Below are 15759 nucleotides of genomic sequence, written 5' to 3'. Positions count from 1 at the left end.
TCTCCTTGCTCCACTGAACACCTGCTCCTTCCCATTTATCCCTGATCTCTATTAACCAAATCACTCTGTCACCAGAGCTAGGAACCTGGGCTGCATCTGAGACTCCTCCCTCACCCTCCACACCCACTCTCCATCTGCCTCTAAGCCCAGCCAATTCTCCCACCCAAGTCTCTCTCCCATGCATCCCCTCCTCACCATCCCGTGTAGGAAGCTTTATCCCCTCTCTCCTTGATCATCATCCATCTTAACATTTATAAATAATCCTCCTATTATTATTTTTGTTCTTGTTATCATTAATAGCTCTCCCACCAGATTTTAAGGCTTCATGAGCCAGAACCATCATCTCTGTTCCCCACTGTGTCCCCAGTACTTTTTATGGAATTTGAAGCATAATAATAAGAGCTTAAGACATTTTTGTGGACTGAGAGAATAGTCAATGTCTATTAAGTTATGGCGTAGAAATTATGTTAGGTCCTCTGCATGCATTTTCTCATGTAATCCTCAAGGCAACACAAAGTGGGAGATATTATAATATAATACCCATTTTACTGATGGGGAAGCGGAAGTTCAGAGAGATCATGTGGTTTGCTGACCACCACACAAGGGGCAGAGCTGGGATTGTAATTCAAAGTCTGGCCACAGAAGCATACCACCACACCTCCTGGCTAGGTGTACGGCCTCCTCAGGGGGCCCTGCCCCAGCCTTCCATCCTCTGTCTGCCCCACCATTCCTATGATTCCATGAAAGAATTCTTTTTAGGGGGTGCCTGGATAAGTATTTGTAAATAACTAAATGTTCATTTAATGCGCATTAGGAGAAAAATAACTTAGCACAATATGCTTGTGGTTTTCCTGCTTAAGGTAAGTTTAAAGTAATAGAAGTTATTTAAAGTTGACTAAAGGAAAGCTATTAAGTAAATAGTTTCAGGTAGCATAAGGATGTGGTGAAATTCTGGGATGTTGACTGACTGCAGCTTGGGAAATACTTCCCTGTGGAAGTGTGGGACCTGCACCTTAAACCCCAGCCAGTTCTCAGAGTCACCTGAGGGTAGGCAGGTCTCAGAAATTCAGCCAGGAACACCCAGTGAGCTGTCTTGTGTGCTGTTTCCTCTCTCCCTGTACAGGTAGATCACCCCTAAGGGGCCTCACACATTGAGTCGGGTTAAGAAGAAGGGATTGAAGGTCCATTACTCCACCCAGCCCCATAAGGACTTACCTTGCCCCTCAGGCAGAGCTTTTCCCAACTCTGTGAATCAGCAGAGGAAAAAGCAAAGCTGCAGAGAGCCAGGGGAGACCCCCGAGAGGAGCAGAGACCAGCATCACACGGGTTGCCCTGGCCCAGGCCCAGGAGCCATCTTCTCCACATCACTGAGGAGAGGCAGCACCATGCTGGGCCCTCACCTGCCACCTCCACCCCTTGGGCCCAGCGAAGGGAAGCCTGACCCCTGTGCCTTCCGGATCCCTGATGGGAGCTACAGGTGTCTGGCTCTGGAGGCTGAGGAGAGCAGCGGTGAGGAGGGCCAGCAAGGAGAGGCGGGGGACCTGGAAGATGATGAGGCGGTCAGCAGGAGTGGGGACAACTCTACCTGCAGAGCCACCCAGGTGGTACCACAGTTGCCCGGAGCCTTGGACCTCCAGCCACCCAGCTGTACCAGGGGGCAACAAGGGGGACTGCAACCTGAATACAGGGCCAGCCAGGACTGGGATGTGGTGAAGGCCCAACAGGTGACAACAACTAGCCCCAACCCTGGCCCTGGGCCCAAGCTAGCTCAGAAACCAGGTAAGCTCATGTCTCTTTTTGCCTGGATTGCCGAGTCACATGGGACCCTACAGGTCTTTAATGGGGGAGCTCCTGACCACAGTTTCCCATGATACATAAGCCATCACAGTCCCATGAGCATGTCCAGATTAACAGCTGCAGAGAGAGAGGAGCGGCTGTGGGTGAAGCGCAGCTCCAGCTGTACCACGTCTAACCCCACGCCTGCCAAAGAGGGCATGTGAGATGGCAGTGAGAGAAAGCCCCTTTATCTTGCTTGGTTAAAAAAAAAAGAAGGTCTATCTCTCATCTGCTCTGTAATCACTAGTGGTAACATGCCTGTAGAGTCTTGAGCAACTGATGGGCAGGACCCCCTCTTTAAATATATTGAGTGCCGGCTACTTGGAGGTGTTGGGGAGGTAGCACTCAGGGACAAAATGGATATGGTCACTGCCCTCATAGAGCTTATGAGGGAGTCACTGAGGCCTTTGATCTAGTCTGACTACCTATTTTTATAGGTGGGGAAACTGAGACCCAGAGTGAGGAAGAGACTGCTCAGGGTCACTCAGCAGATTAGTGGCTGAGCTAGGCCCACATTCCTCACCCAGGCCTTGGTTTCCCATCTGTTAGAAATGACAAAGGCAGAACCCATGCCACCTGGGCTGCAGTGAGATCCAATGACAGCATGTGGGGAGAGCTGGGAAGGAAGAATGATGATAATTTTCTCGCAGGCGGCTGGAGTCTGCAGAGCAGGGCGGGACAGGGAAGCCCACACTGAATCACCTCTACCGCCAGGCCCATGGAAACGCTGAAGTGGGTCCAGATGGGGAGGACGTGAGCCCAGCCACGCTCGGCTCAGGCAGGAGCTGCTGCCAGTAGATCCCGGGGGTGCAGGGTATGCGGGGGACAGAGTCCTAGGAGGACTTGTGCGTCAGGAAACTGAAGGAACACTTCATTTCTCTGCAGGCGTCACTGACGCCCAGCTGGCATCTCACCAGCTTTCCTGCCCACTCTTCTCTCTGAAATAATTCTCTTCAGGCTCTGATGATCCCCCAAGGCCACTAGCTGCCCCCCCCCCCCCCCCGCTTTGGTCATAGAGGGCACTGGGCGGGAACAAGGAGGGACATTCAATGGCCTTGGGGCAGGAAGAAGGACTCAGAGAGGCCCAGCAGTCTTGAACTTGGCAGTGGGCCCTAACCCCAGAGTAAACCCAAATCCGGGTCTCTTAGAGCCTGAAGCCCCCAGGACCTTCCCCTTTCACGGACTGAGGCTGGGGGTCAGGAAACACGGATACTGGTTCTAGACCTCAATGCTGACTAGCCAAACCCTAGCAAATTTTTTTCCCTTGATGAGGTTCAGTTTCCTCATTTACGAAAATAAAAATAAAAACACGAGTCCTATCTACCTTGGGGAACTGTTGTGAAGTTGTAATGACTTTAGATGTGGCAGTGGTTTGGAAATTTTAGAGGAATCTAGGTAAATATGTAAGGGATGTTTCTAATTTAATGAGATGTAATTAATTAAATTAATTCAATTTAAATTAATTATCATCTATTCACCAATACACCTGCTGTTATTTGTTAAGCCCTTATATGCTAAGACCACTGTGCTAAGAGCTGTGCACTTTCCAGTTCATTTAATCTTACAGTAATTTCCATGAGGGAATACTTTTATTATCTCCATTATACAGATGGGAAGATCGAGGCTCAGAAAATATAAATGACTTGTCTAAGATGCATGGCTATCAAGCTGCTAAGTCATGATGCAGTCACAGTTTTTTTAATATGTGGCTTGTACTCTTAGTCACAATTCTCTTCTGGAGTTATAAGGGTTAAGTGTTGTCTGGGGACACTCTAGAGTGAAAGAGAAATTGGATGGAGAGGAGAGATGGGACTATCTTTAATGAACCTTGTTGGCAGGTAATTTGGTAGACTGTCACTCTAGTTATTGTACTATAGCCTTCAAAGCAGGCATTATTCTCCCCATTTTATAGATGAGGCAATTGAGGCTCAGAGATATAAGTCTTCTGCCCAAGGTCACACAGTCAGAGCCAAAACTGAGACTATGATCATGTTCTTTTTCTATTGAACAATCTGGTTCATTCCTTTCTTCAACATCCAGCCAGTTGGCCATTCAGTTCTTATGTGAACATTTCTAGAGACAGAGAGGTCAGGAGTGACCTCAGAAGGATGGAATGGACAGGGAAGACTTCTTGGAGATGGAGGCAAGAAGGAAGCTGGGTCCTGCAGGAAAGTCAAAATCTGGGTGGTCTTGGGTCAGAGCCCACATTGGCCTTTCTGCTCCTCTGAGAAAGGGAGTAACTGGAGTCCCTTCTCTCTGCCTGGAGATCCAGAGGGAGGAAGCCTGTGGGCTGCCAGGTTATTAGTGGATTAGGGCTTCCTTTTAAAGCTTCCTCCCATTACTCCAGAGGATTATACGCATCTTTAGACAATTACACCGTCCTTCAGCAATTATACCTGCCTCTCTAGGAGGCTCCTTGGCTGTTTTAAGTATGGGCCATGGCATCTTCTGCCTTGGGCACTGAAGAGGCCTTTATTTGGGGGCAGGGTACCAGTGCCATTTCTCTAAGGCCTGAGTACCAGCCAAGCAGGGCAGGGGGAGAGGTGGGGTACAGAGAGATAAGGGGAGCAGGAGCCTCAGCTCCAGTGTACTGCCATCAGCTGCTGCCAACTTGGGAGGATATATGTGGGAAGAAGGTGTCATGTAGTTCTCATGATCAGACCTCAGGCAGCACTAGTTGACCCACAGCTTGCAAGAGAGCTCCATACCATGGCCATGGCCACGGCCACAAAGTCTTAGCTGGTCATAACTGCCAGGGCTCATTGAGATTATTCAGCAGATGGAGACTCTGAAGCCCAGAGATGGCAAACAACCTCTCTAAAGTCACCCAGTAAGCTGATGGCAAACCTAGGGCTAGAATCCAGGACTTCTACATACCAGTTCACCTGCCAGGTACTGTGTTAAGTACTTGGCATGGATTAGTTCATTTCACCCACTAGACAACCCTGTGAAGTCCACACTTTTCTTATCTTTGTTTTCCAGGTGAGGAAACTAAGGCATAAGGAGTTTAAGTGAATTGTCAAAGTCTCACAGTCTGTGGGTAGAGGAGATTTGAACTCCAGGAGGTCTAGGCCTATGCTTTTAATCACCCTCTTTACTGCCTCGTCTCCATGGCAACAATGCAGCAGACTGTGTTCTTCCACCCACCTGGGGCTGGAAAAGGTTATTCAGGCTCCGGGAGTTAGTGGGAGATTCTGCCATACCACATTCTCTCTCCCCTCAAATCTGGGACCCCCCATTGATCCAGCCCTTCCTTTGGTGATAGCCATTAGTTACTGGGGGTCAGAGGTGTCTAGAGTATTTAGAGGCCTTTCCAATTCTAGTGGTTATGGTTCTGAGCCTCTGGCTGAGGATGGGATGTGGGTCTGTGTTGTCAGATGAGCCCTGGTCATATCTGTCTTGTTGAAGCAGAGGAACCCATGCCCATGTTAAGAGCTGACAGTGGTCACTGGGCCCAGGACAAGGCCCCTGCTCCTCAGGCTGTGAGAGAGAGGGCAGACAGAGCAGGAGGCTGGGCGGGAGGCTGCCCAATGCCTCTCCCCCTCCCCCAGTCCACAGTGACCATGACAGAAGAGTAATGGTGAGGAGCATCACTCAGATGTTCCCATATACCTCACCGTGCACTCACATGTATACACTTTCACCCACATGCATACACATGTTGTATAGACATCACATTCTTATAGGAACGTGTATGCACTCACATATATGTATACTTGTGGGTGCCCTCAGACACTCAGACCTCCATGCATGAGATATACTGTCCCAAAGGCCCCCCTCACCCACATGCATACACATGTTGTATAGATATCACATTCTTATAGGAACGTGTATGCACTCACATATATGTATACTTGTGGATGCCCTCAGACATGCAGACCTCCATGCACGGGATACACACCCTCCCAAAGCCCCCCTCACCCAGGCATGCCTGTTATACATGGACACATGTCTCAGATTTGCTTACAGAGCTACAATTCCACACCAAAACATACAAGCAGCCATGTGCACTCTTTCTTATATAAGCACACTTATGCCCTCCCATGGATACATGTTAAAAGCATGTTCTCTTCTCCCTTCTCTCTTGCTACACACCTACACTTTGAAATCTCTCTTGTATTCACACATTCTCTCCTACAGGCATATCCACTCTTGCACGCCCTCTGTCACACACCTACGTACAGATTGAACCACTTTCTCTCTTTTTCTCTCCATCTTTCTCTTTCATACCACCCACACAGTAATCCTGGCCTCTCTCTCTCTCTTCCTCTCACCCACACAGTTTCCTGGTTCCCCACAGGCTGGGCTGCAGCTACTTCCCCAGCACATCACTCTTGGGGTAAGCAATACCCTGCCTGGTGCCAACGGCCCGGACTCCCTCCTGAGTCCCTTCCCCAGCACAATAGGACAAGAGCAGCCACAAGGTCAGAGAAATTCTCTGAAGTCCATGAGTCCAGGCAGAGGGATGGGAGCTGCCAGGATGCCTTGTCCCCTCTGTCACTTGACTTCTTGCACTCAGAATCTGCCCACTGGGTATAGAGAGTGTCCTAAGCCCAGGCGGTTAACCTGTAGGTCTGTGTTTCAAAGAACATTGGGTGGAGTGGGCTTACACTGACACATTTCTGACTTCCTTCAGCAAAGATCTAAACATAGAACTCTTGATATAGAAGACAGATGAAAGTGGAACCACCCTGATCGTAGGGGTGAGGAACCCAGGGAAACTTCGGTGAAAACCCAGGCCAGCATATTTCCATGTGTGGTTCTGCTTCAGAATTGTTGGGGCTGTGGAGGGTACTTGCCATCAGTCTTGTCCCTAGCCCACCAACTGCTCTATGGGAGGGGGTGCTGGGATGTGGGAATATGAACTTTTAACAGCATCCCCAGGAGACTGGTGCACACTGACCGTTCCCATTGGGCTGTGCTGTGCTCCCTCTGCATGGCATTTTAGTTCAGTGAAAAGCACACCACACTTACTGCTGACCCACAGCAACCAGGGGATGGCAGCAGGCTGGTGTGGGGGTGGGGTGGGAGGGTGGTAACCTTCTTTGGCCCCCATTTGCTTAAGTCCTACCAAGAGAGTCAGTTATTCTAGTTACTGGGATGGAAAAAATGGGGTGAAGATGGGCCTGAGGGGGTACTGCATCCTGGTCTGTAAAGAAAGAGGCTGGGTGTGGGGTGGGAGGTGGTGTCAATTATGGGGATAGACTCACAAAGACAGATTTAAAAGGGGGTAGTGTGAAGAACAGAGAAGAAAGAGGGAAACAAGATAGACCGAGAGACACAAAGAAACTGGGTGAGAAAGAAAACAGAAGGATTTAGGGACAGACCGTCGGACCTAGAGATACACAAAATGATAAGGCATAGGAGAGACAGACAGACAGCCCGCAGAAAGGGAGGCACTTTGGCGAGAGGAAAGAGGGAAAGAGGAGGACCAGCTTAGAGACAGGAGGCAGAGCGGGCGGAGGGGGAGTCGCACCCCCAAGGCTGGGCGGGGCGGGAGGGGCGGCGCTAGGGCCCCGGGGAGCAGGCGGCAGGAGCGCGGCTGGCCCGCCCGTCTGCCCCGCGCTCCCGGCTCCGGGTCCCGGGTCCTGGAGCAGCCCGCCAGGCAGTGGCGGAGGCGGCAGCGGCGAGGAGAGGGCGTCGGGCGCGGAGCCGATGCCTGGCGCGGGGCGGGGGTGACCGGAATCTCCGGGCGGGGCACCCTGACGGACGCGGCCAGGTGTGTCGAGGCGGCGGAGCCCGGGAGCTAGGGGACCGCGCGCAGCCTTTGGAGGTGAGTGAGGGGCGCTGGGCTAACCCGGGTGCGGCCACTGCGCGAGCCTCGCCCCTTCCCACCTGCGCCGTTTGTGGCGCCGCCCAGGAGGAGGTGGCACATCTGGGCTCCAGTCCCCGCTTGCAGGGTGACCTTGGCCAAGTCGCGTCTATATTCTGGGCCTCAGTTTCTCCATCTGTAGGTAGGGGAGCTGAAGAGATCTCGAGGCTGTCGAGCAGCCCAGGAGCGGGAGGGCGCCCCGATACTGGGAAGCTACTCTCCTGAGCTGCGCTGGGACTCCGGCCCTTGGCGCCTCTCCCCTCAAGCAGGCTGGGGGCCAGGGTAGCCCAGGGCTCACTAGTGGGCAGCAGTCGTGGGTCTGTGCCCCGCAGCTCGCTCGAGAAAAGTCGGGCCGGCTTGACCCAGGAAAACGGCAGGTTGGGCTCTGCCCAGGGTTGACCAACGCGGGCGCCGGTAGAGGCGGCGGGAACAGCGTGTGCCGGGTCCTCGCCCCCACTTCCCGCGGGCGGGGCCCCTGGGTTTGTGTCTGGGGTGTCTGGTTGTGCAGGCGGGGTAAGCAAGACACACTGAACTGTCACACCGCAATACCACCTGGCCCAACCCCCTCCTGGGGAAATCAAGGCCTTTCTGTAACGCCTTTGCCTTGGGAAGAGGGGAAAACTGTCCTAAGGGCCTCACATCACAGCACCCCTGCTGTTTCCCTATTTGCCCAGGTGAGAAGAGGGGCCCTAGAGGTAAAGTGCTTGGAGGGTGGGGTTCCTTGCTAGTCACTACACTGGAATTAGTAGGCTCCATCCAGACTCTGGGGAAGGGGTGTCCTTTCCTCCCCTGGCATCACCCCAAGTTAAGACAGCCCCCCCCACACATCATGTTTGATGTCCAGACAGTGTAGAAGGAACAAGAGCTGAGTAGGAAGCAGCATGCACCTGGTTCCTCACTCCTCATCCTATCCTGAGTGGCAGGTGGCACTGCAATCAACCAACCAACTTGCTGTGTGATCTTGGAGTAAGCCTCTTTCTCTCTGTGGCTGCCACTGAAAGAGTTGGCAGGGTGGCCTAAGGAGGCAACTGGCTTGGAAATAGCAGTGCTGGGGCTAGCCAGAGGGTGCCCTACCCCCTATAGTGTTGGAAAGTGGGAGAAGAGATTGGATGCAGATAGGATTGGGGGACTAGGCTGCGCTGGGACAAAGGATTGGAAATCTTGCCAGTGCCAGCTTGCCCTGTCACCAACCCCAGGCCTGGCGCCATCCCATGTTAGGGGTCACAGCCACAAAGGGAAGCTGATGATGTGCTCACCCCACTACTTAACCATATTACATGAGACCTCTCAAGCAAGTTGAAAATATCCCCTATCCGCCTCTGTGTCCATATGAGATCTTGGATTGTTTTTGGTCCTTAGTTTCTCCATCAGTAGCAAAGGGACAGACTAGTATCACTCTAATTTAACATCCAGAGAACTCCCTCTAGGTAAATTTTTGCTGCTGCTATGCCTGGATTATACCTCTACTTTTCAGACCTTCCACCTCTTTGCAAATCATGGGACAGCTTCCTCCCACCCCCCAACTAGCACCTAAACCATTCTGTGATTGGGCTCAGTATTTACATGGTTAAAATAAGGGCTTTAATTCCTTCCCTTCTAGTCAGCTGTTGCCCTTATCCACTCCTCTTAAGGTACAAAACCCCCCAAACTTGTAGCATCCAGGTGCCTGGTCCTGGCTGCTCCCTGGCCTCCAGTCAGCATTTTATCCTATCTCTAAAGTTAGATTTGAGGAGACTGAGGCCAACGAGGGGACGAGATTTGCACAGGGTGATTCTGCAGGTAGAAGGCAGCAGAGCCCCTCTCCTTGGGAAAGAGCAATGCCTTGATAAATGGAAGGGGCAAGTAGCCAGCCAGCTCTGGAGCATCTGGAGAGAGGGGAGGAGTGTGGGAGCCTTCTTGCATCTCCTCTCCACCCCTAGTCATGCCCCATCTCTGGGTTGACATGTGTCTCTTTGAGTCCATTTCACAGCTCTAGGAGGTGGGCTGGGCAGGAATCAGTGTTCTCTCCCCACCTGCCAGGGCTGTCTTCCCACAAGGCTGAACACACCTCCAGGCCTGGGTCCTGGCCTGGGAGGCACCTTTTCTTCCAGGGCAGCTCCTAGGCTTCCAGACATGAGCTCATCAGAACTGCTGGTGCCAGGAAGGGAGGGACTGAGGGGAAGCAGGCAGTACTGCCCAGATAGGGGGACTACAGGCTCTGTCCCCCACTGTAGTGAGGAGGGAGGGGCAAGATAGACCAGCTGAGGGTCAAGTGGGAAGGGTGATAGACAGGCCAGTGCCCTGTGCTGCAGTGCCAACATCTGCCACCTACTCACTTGCTATATGACATTGGGTAAGTCCCTTGCCCTCTATGGATCTTAGTGTCCCTGGCTATCAATGGAGTGGGGTGGGTAATTAGATACTGGGGTTACAGTAGTGAACAAGACAGACAGGTCCCTCCTTGAAGGAGATTGGGGAGATAGGCAAGAAAAAAGAAAGCAAATAAGTCATCAAGGTAGTTTCAGATAGGCAAAAGTGCCGTGAAAATAAAAGGTCATATGGTTAAGATGGCAGCAATTGGAGAAACAACTCTGGATTGGGGTGGTGAGTGAAAGAAGGCTTCTCTTGGGAGGTGGTTTTGGAGTGGAGGCCTCAACGTTATTTAAGGGAGTCTCAAGGCTTCCTGGAGGAGGCAATTCTGTAACATGGGCCTAGAAGAATGGGAGGGATTTGGTTGAAGGCAGGGTATTCTAAACTAGGGGCTGGGACTAAGGGTGGGCACACCCCAGGGGGTGTCTAAGTGCATACACAAAGGAGCTCCACCTCAGATCTGGTGAAAGGGATAGCTGGGCCTGCCTGTGCAGAGGCTCTGCTGAGTTAGGCTGGTGGATGTGTGAGCTCAGCATCCTTTGTGCACTGTCCCTGGACATTGGGCTCAATTGCTACCCAATGTGGCCAGAGGAGGAGTCAACATGGAAACAGCCTCCAGGCCCTGTAATTCCAGAGGCTTACAGAAGCCCTTTCTCCAGAATGAAATCTTTACCAACTGGCTGCTGCCTGAAATTCCACCATCCTAGCTTCAGTTTTTCCACTTGGTGAGGCAGGATAGTATAGTCCTATGCAGACCCTGCCCTATCCTACCCTGCCCGGCCTCCCAGGGCTGCTATGGGTGGAGCAAAATTCTGCCTACTCCTGACTTTTTGCAGGAATACCTCCTGTGTGGCTAATACACAGATTCTGTGCTTGGACCCTGGCTTCACTTCCTGGCTAGCTAGCTGGGAGATCTTAAGTATGTTATATAACCTCTATGGGTTTTTGTTTCCTCCTCTATAAAACAGAAACAATAATAGACCCTATGCTGTACTGCTATTGCACAAATTAAATGAGATGGTACATGCTTAAAAAATAAGCTACTATTTATTAATAGTATCATCATGTTTTTGATCTCTGTAAATAGCAAGCCCTTAAGGAGATAGGCTCTCATTCTGTACTTGCTTGTATGTCAGTGTAAATTACTTCTTGACGTTTGGCCAGGAACAGGTTTTAATGGTGGAACAATGGGCACACACATGGGTGCTTAAAGGCCTGGACTGAGCCTCAGGAATAGATGCTTGAACCTCCGGTCTTCGCTGACTGGCTGGTGGTCTCAGCAAGTTGTTTGCATCCTCTGGGCCCACAGGCTTCAGTTCTGACTGCTCTGAAATGGGCTGGTAAGGATGTGGGGGGTTCATGGGTGCAAAAGAGTTCAGTAGACACCAGAAACATGGGGTCAGCAGGAGGAGCTGACATTGTGGTATCAAAGGTCAAGGAAGGGGCAGGCTGGATGAACCCTCAGACGGGAAAATGGCTGACTTGAGACACTTGCATCTGATCCTACAGAATAAATTCTCTTGGAGTCTGAGAGTGCTCGATAGACAAAAGCTACCATTCTCAAAAAACATAATAGTTGTTTGCTGTTACTTACCATGTGCTGTGAGTGTTCTAAGTTCCTTATGTGTCAACAACCATGAGGCAAGTACTGTTACTATCACCATTTTACAGATGGGAAACTGAGGCCCAGAAAGGTTAGTTAAGTGAGCTCCTAAAGTCACACAGCTGGTAAAGTGGCTAGATTCAAGCCCAGGCAGTCTGGCCCCCAAACTACAAGCTTAACTGCTGGACAACACCATCTTTCCCATATAGATGAGGTGCTGGAGGCTCAGAGAGGCTAAGGCACTTGTCCAGGGACACACAGTATTTCTCCTTGATCCTCATTATCCCTGTTTCTTGGGTCCTGGAAGGAGTAGCCCCATGGGGTTGAAGGTTTGGGGCTCTGAGGTTGGCCCTTAAACGAGCTCAGCCTCTTTTCTTGCCCTCCCTCATTCCCTTGAGAGTAGGTCAGATAGGATCAAGTGTGCCTGTGGGCACTGTAGGTATGGGAGGTGCTGCCAGGGCCTGATGAGTGGGTGTTGGTAGTGTCATGTAGCTTGAGTGGGTCCCAAGTGCCTGAGTTATAACAAACTCCCATGTACTCTGGCACACTCCTATCATTGTACAGTTGGGGGAAATAGTCTGGAGACCAGGTCAAGGTCCCACAGGCAAGAGGAAGCCCTTTATCCCTGGGCCTCTTGTTCTGCCTCCCAGGCTGCTTTGTCCTTGTGGGCTTCATGGGGAAATGGGATGTTGGGGACCCTCCTGTTAATTCCAAGGTGGCTTTGGCCTTAGCTAGGATATGAGACCTGATACGGGGCCTTTTGGGAGGGTACACAGAGTTGGGGGATGGGGAAGGTACTGATTAAAAAATAGACTGTCACGCGCATGGAGAGCAAGCCTGCCATTGCCCAGCTAAGCCAGTTGGCTCCCTCATGCCCAGCTGCCAGGCCCCACTCAGGTCTCCTGCTGAGGGCTCCACCTACCCCACACTGGCTCTGGGCCTGAGGTTGAATGCTCCCAGCCACCCTCTTCTCTCTCTCCTCCATCCCTGCCCAGCCTCTAGGCAGATGGTGCTCTCATTGAGCTTGGGTGGGCCTGAAGCTCAGCTGTTGGCTTTAAGCTGTGCCAGAGGGGTCTGGCATCAGCAAACATTGGCTGTGTGGCCTTCAATGAGGCACTTTCCCTGTCTGGGCTTCAAACATTGGCAGAGGAATGCTATCAGTTAATGTTCTTCACAGCTTTTAAGCCTTTTCCAGATTTCTTTCTCATTTAGACCTGACAAACGGTGCTGGAGACCCCACTTAGAGAGGTGACATGAACTGTAGGGCCACTCAGCTGGGGAGTAGAAGAGCAGAGGCCTAGACCTAGATAATCTTACAAATCCCAGTCCTGTACCACTCTGGGCGAGCAAGGTCACATGGAGCCACAGAGGCGGAAGGCTTTGCAGGAGTGAAGTGAACAGTGTTTTATTCATTTGTTCTTTTACTCAGCCAGCATAGCCCCAGCTATGACCTAGGCGTGGGGGCTTGGACATAGTCAAGGTTCCTGTTCAGTGGGGGCAGGGCAGACAGATGTTAAAATAAAACTGATGGAATTAAAAACCTGATGAGATTCTGGAGGAGGGGTAGAGGGTGCCGTGGAGGGATAGCACAGTTGGGGAAAACAGTTTGGAGACCAGGTCAAGGTCCCACAGGCAGGAGGAAGCCCTTTATCCCTGGGCCTCTTGTTCTGCCTCCCAGGCTGCTTTGTCCTTGTGGGCTCCATGAGGAAATGGGATGTTGGGGACCCTCTTGTTAATTCCAAGGTGGCCCTGGCCGTGGAGGAGGGAACGTAGCCTCTGAGAGCCCCGAAGGCCTCCATGAGACCTGTGAACAGAGCCAAAGGATGAGCATGGTGAGAAAGGCACAGCTAAGGGTAAGTGAAGAAAGGGTTCTAGGAGAAGCAGCTAGTGCATAGACCCTGAGCTGAGGGAATGCTTGGCATGTGTCTGAGCACAAGAAGAAGGGCCAGCATGGCTGGGGCCTAGGGAGGGTGAAGCACCACGAGGGAACCACTGGGGCTATGGGGCTGTGGGGATAGTCGTGCAGGGCCTGGAGCCCACCAAGGGGTTTGAGGCAGATCCTAAGAGGGAGGAGCATTCCAGGAGGGCTGGTCTTGTCTCCCTTCTTTTCCTCTTTCCCTGTTGATGCCAGTGCTATCAACAGGCCCCTCCACACTCCTCCAGCCACTTCATGGGGTGAATTTTTTTGGATGTTTCTTTTACTCTTTTTCTTTTTCATTTTTTTTTTTTATTTGCCTCATAATGGCCACCTGCTACATCCACCCAGCAGGCCTCAGATGCAGGCTGATGAGGGCATGTTCTTGGGCAGAAGGCTGCAGTCACTCAAGCTGGTACTTCTGTCCAGGGGAATTCTTATTTCCTCTTACTCCTGTGGAGTCGGTAAATCTTAGAAGTTTAGCATTTTTTGGCTGAAAGAAGGCCTGTCCCTGGACCTATTGCCACTGCCTGTCCCCTGTGCACTCCAGTCACAAAAGCTCTCTGGGGCCAAAGCCCTGGGATGGCAGTCAAATGGCTTGTGTTCTGACACCAGCACTGCTATATGGTCTTGGGCACGTTCCTTTTCCTCTATGGGCCTCATCTTCCTCATCTGTGTAACAGGGAAATACTCTAGTTTTTCTGTACTCAGTATGATTGCTGCATACTGTATCAGCAGCACTCAAAAGTTTGTTAGAAACGCAGAATCTCGGGTCCCACCCCAAACCTCCTGAATCAAAATGCACATTAACAACATCCTTGAGTAATTTCCATGTACTAAAGTACATAGAAGCACTGCTCTAGGTCAGTCATTTTTAAACTTAAAAAAAGAAAAGAAGAGAATCTATAGAATCTTGCCTCCTCCAAAGTTTTATATTAAAAAAAAAACACAGAAGAGGGGGCCCACCAATTCTGTTTATTCATCTCATGAGCAAGGAGGGGGAGAAATGGGGAAGGGCAAGTTAGAAGTGCAGGCTTCATCAGGATGGTGTTCAGAAGGGAGGAGGAAAAGATAAAACAGCCTGGTGGAAGGGGAATGCCACCTTCTCTGGCCTCCCCTTTACCCTTTGAGGACTTCTGATCAGGTGGTCTCTAAGAGCCCTTTTCACTCTGACCTCCAGGGTCTTCCTTCTTCCCAGTTTGGAAAGGTGGATGTGAAGGGAGGGTGCTTGACAGTCCTCAGCCCAGTGACGTCTCTCCCTGCTTGTCCCCATCTTGGTGCTCTGCCCTCTTCTCTTTGGAATCCCTGAAAGGGTAGCTGGTGCTATTCTTAGCATGACACGGTGGTGAGAAGAGAACATACTAGTGTATTATTTATGCCTCTGAGTCAACAGGATTACACCCAGGGCTCCTGGAACATGCCCCTCCAAGCTTGGCCTTTATCACAGCCATGGCAGGCAGTCCACTTTGTGCAGATGGGAGGGCAACTTCCCAGGACCCAGAAGCCATCCCACGGGACCTTGATTGTCCCAGCTCGGGGCCCCTAGCCCTCAGGCTGGGAAAGGGATCATGGCATACAGTGGTCGGTTAGGACTAGGAGAGAGCTGTTTCAGCCATATCATTTCATTTCTTCATTTGTTCAGCACATATTTACAGAGCAGGTGTTAACATGCAGTAGGTGTGGGTGCACAGATGGATGAAACAGGGTCCCTGCCTTCCAGGAGCTCACACTTTAGCCAGACAGTTAACGTGCAGTAGCATTATGTGCCGGGCATTTGTAGGAATGACAGTTAATCCCCCCAATCTCCCAGCAGGGTAGGAATTTAGAGACCATTTTAGAGGAGGAAATGGAGGTTCAGCATATACAAATAAGGTTTGCTAAGGGTCATCATAGCTCATAAGCATATTGGACTCAGATTGGCCAGAACAAAATAACCGTTTTATTTATTTATTTGTTTCTTTCCTCCCCTTCCTTCACTGCAAATACGACCATTTTAGATCATTCCAGGCATTTTCCTAAGTATTAATTTGTAAGCTTATTTATAGGCTTAGTGAGTAGGGTGCTGGCCATGTACACCGACGCTGGAGGGTTCAAGCCTGGCCCGGGTCTGCTGAACAACAAGGACAACTACAACCAAAAAATAGCAGGGTGTTGTGGCAGGTACCTGTAGTCCCAGGTACTTGGGAGGCTGAGGCAAGAGAATCACTTAAGCCCAAGAGTTTGAGGTTGCTGTGAGCTGTGAGG

This window comes from Otolemur garnettii, unplaced genomic scaffold (genome assembly GCF_000181295.1).
Source record: "Otolemur garnettii isolate 467f Iridium unplaced genomic scaffold, OtoGar3 scaffold00003, whole genome shotgun sequence".
In the NCBI taxonomy this organism is placed as follows: domain Eukaryota; kingdom Metazoa; phylum Chordata; class Mammalia; order Primates; family Galagidae; genus Otolemur; species Otolemur garnettii.
This window is presented reverse-complemented; position numbering follows the sequence as displayed.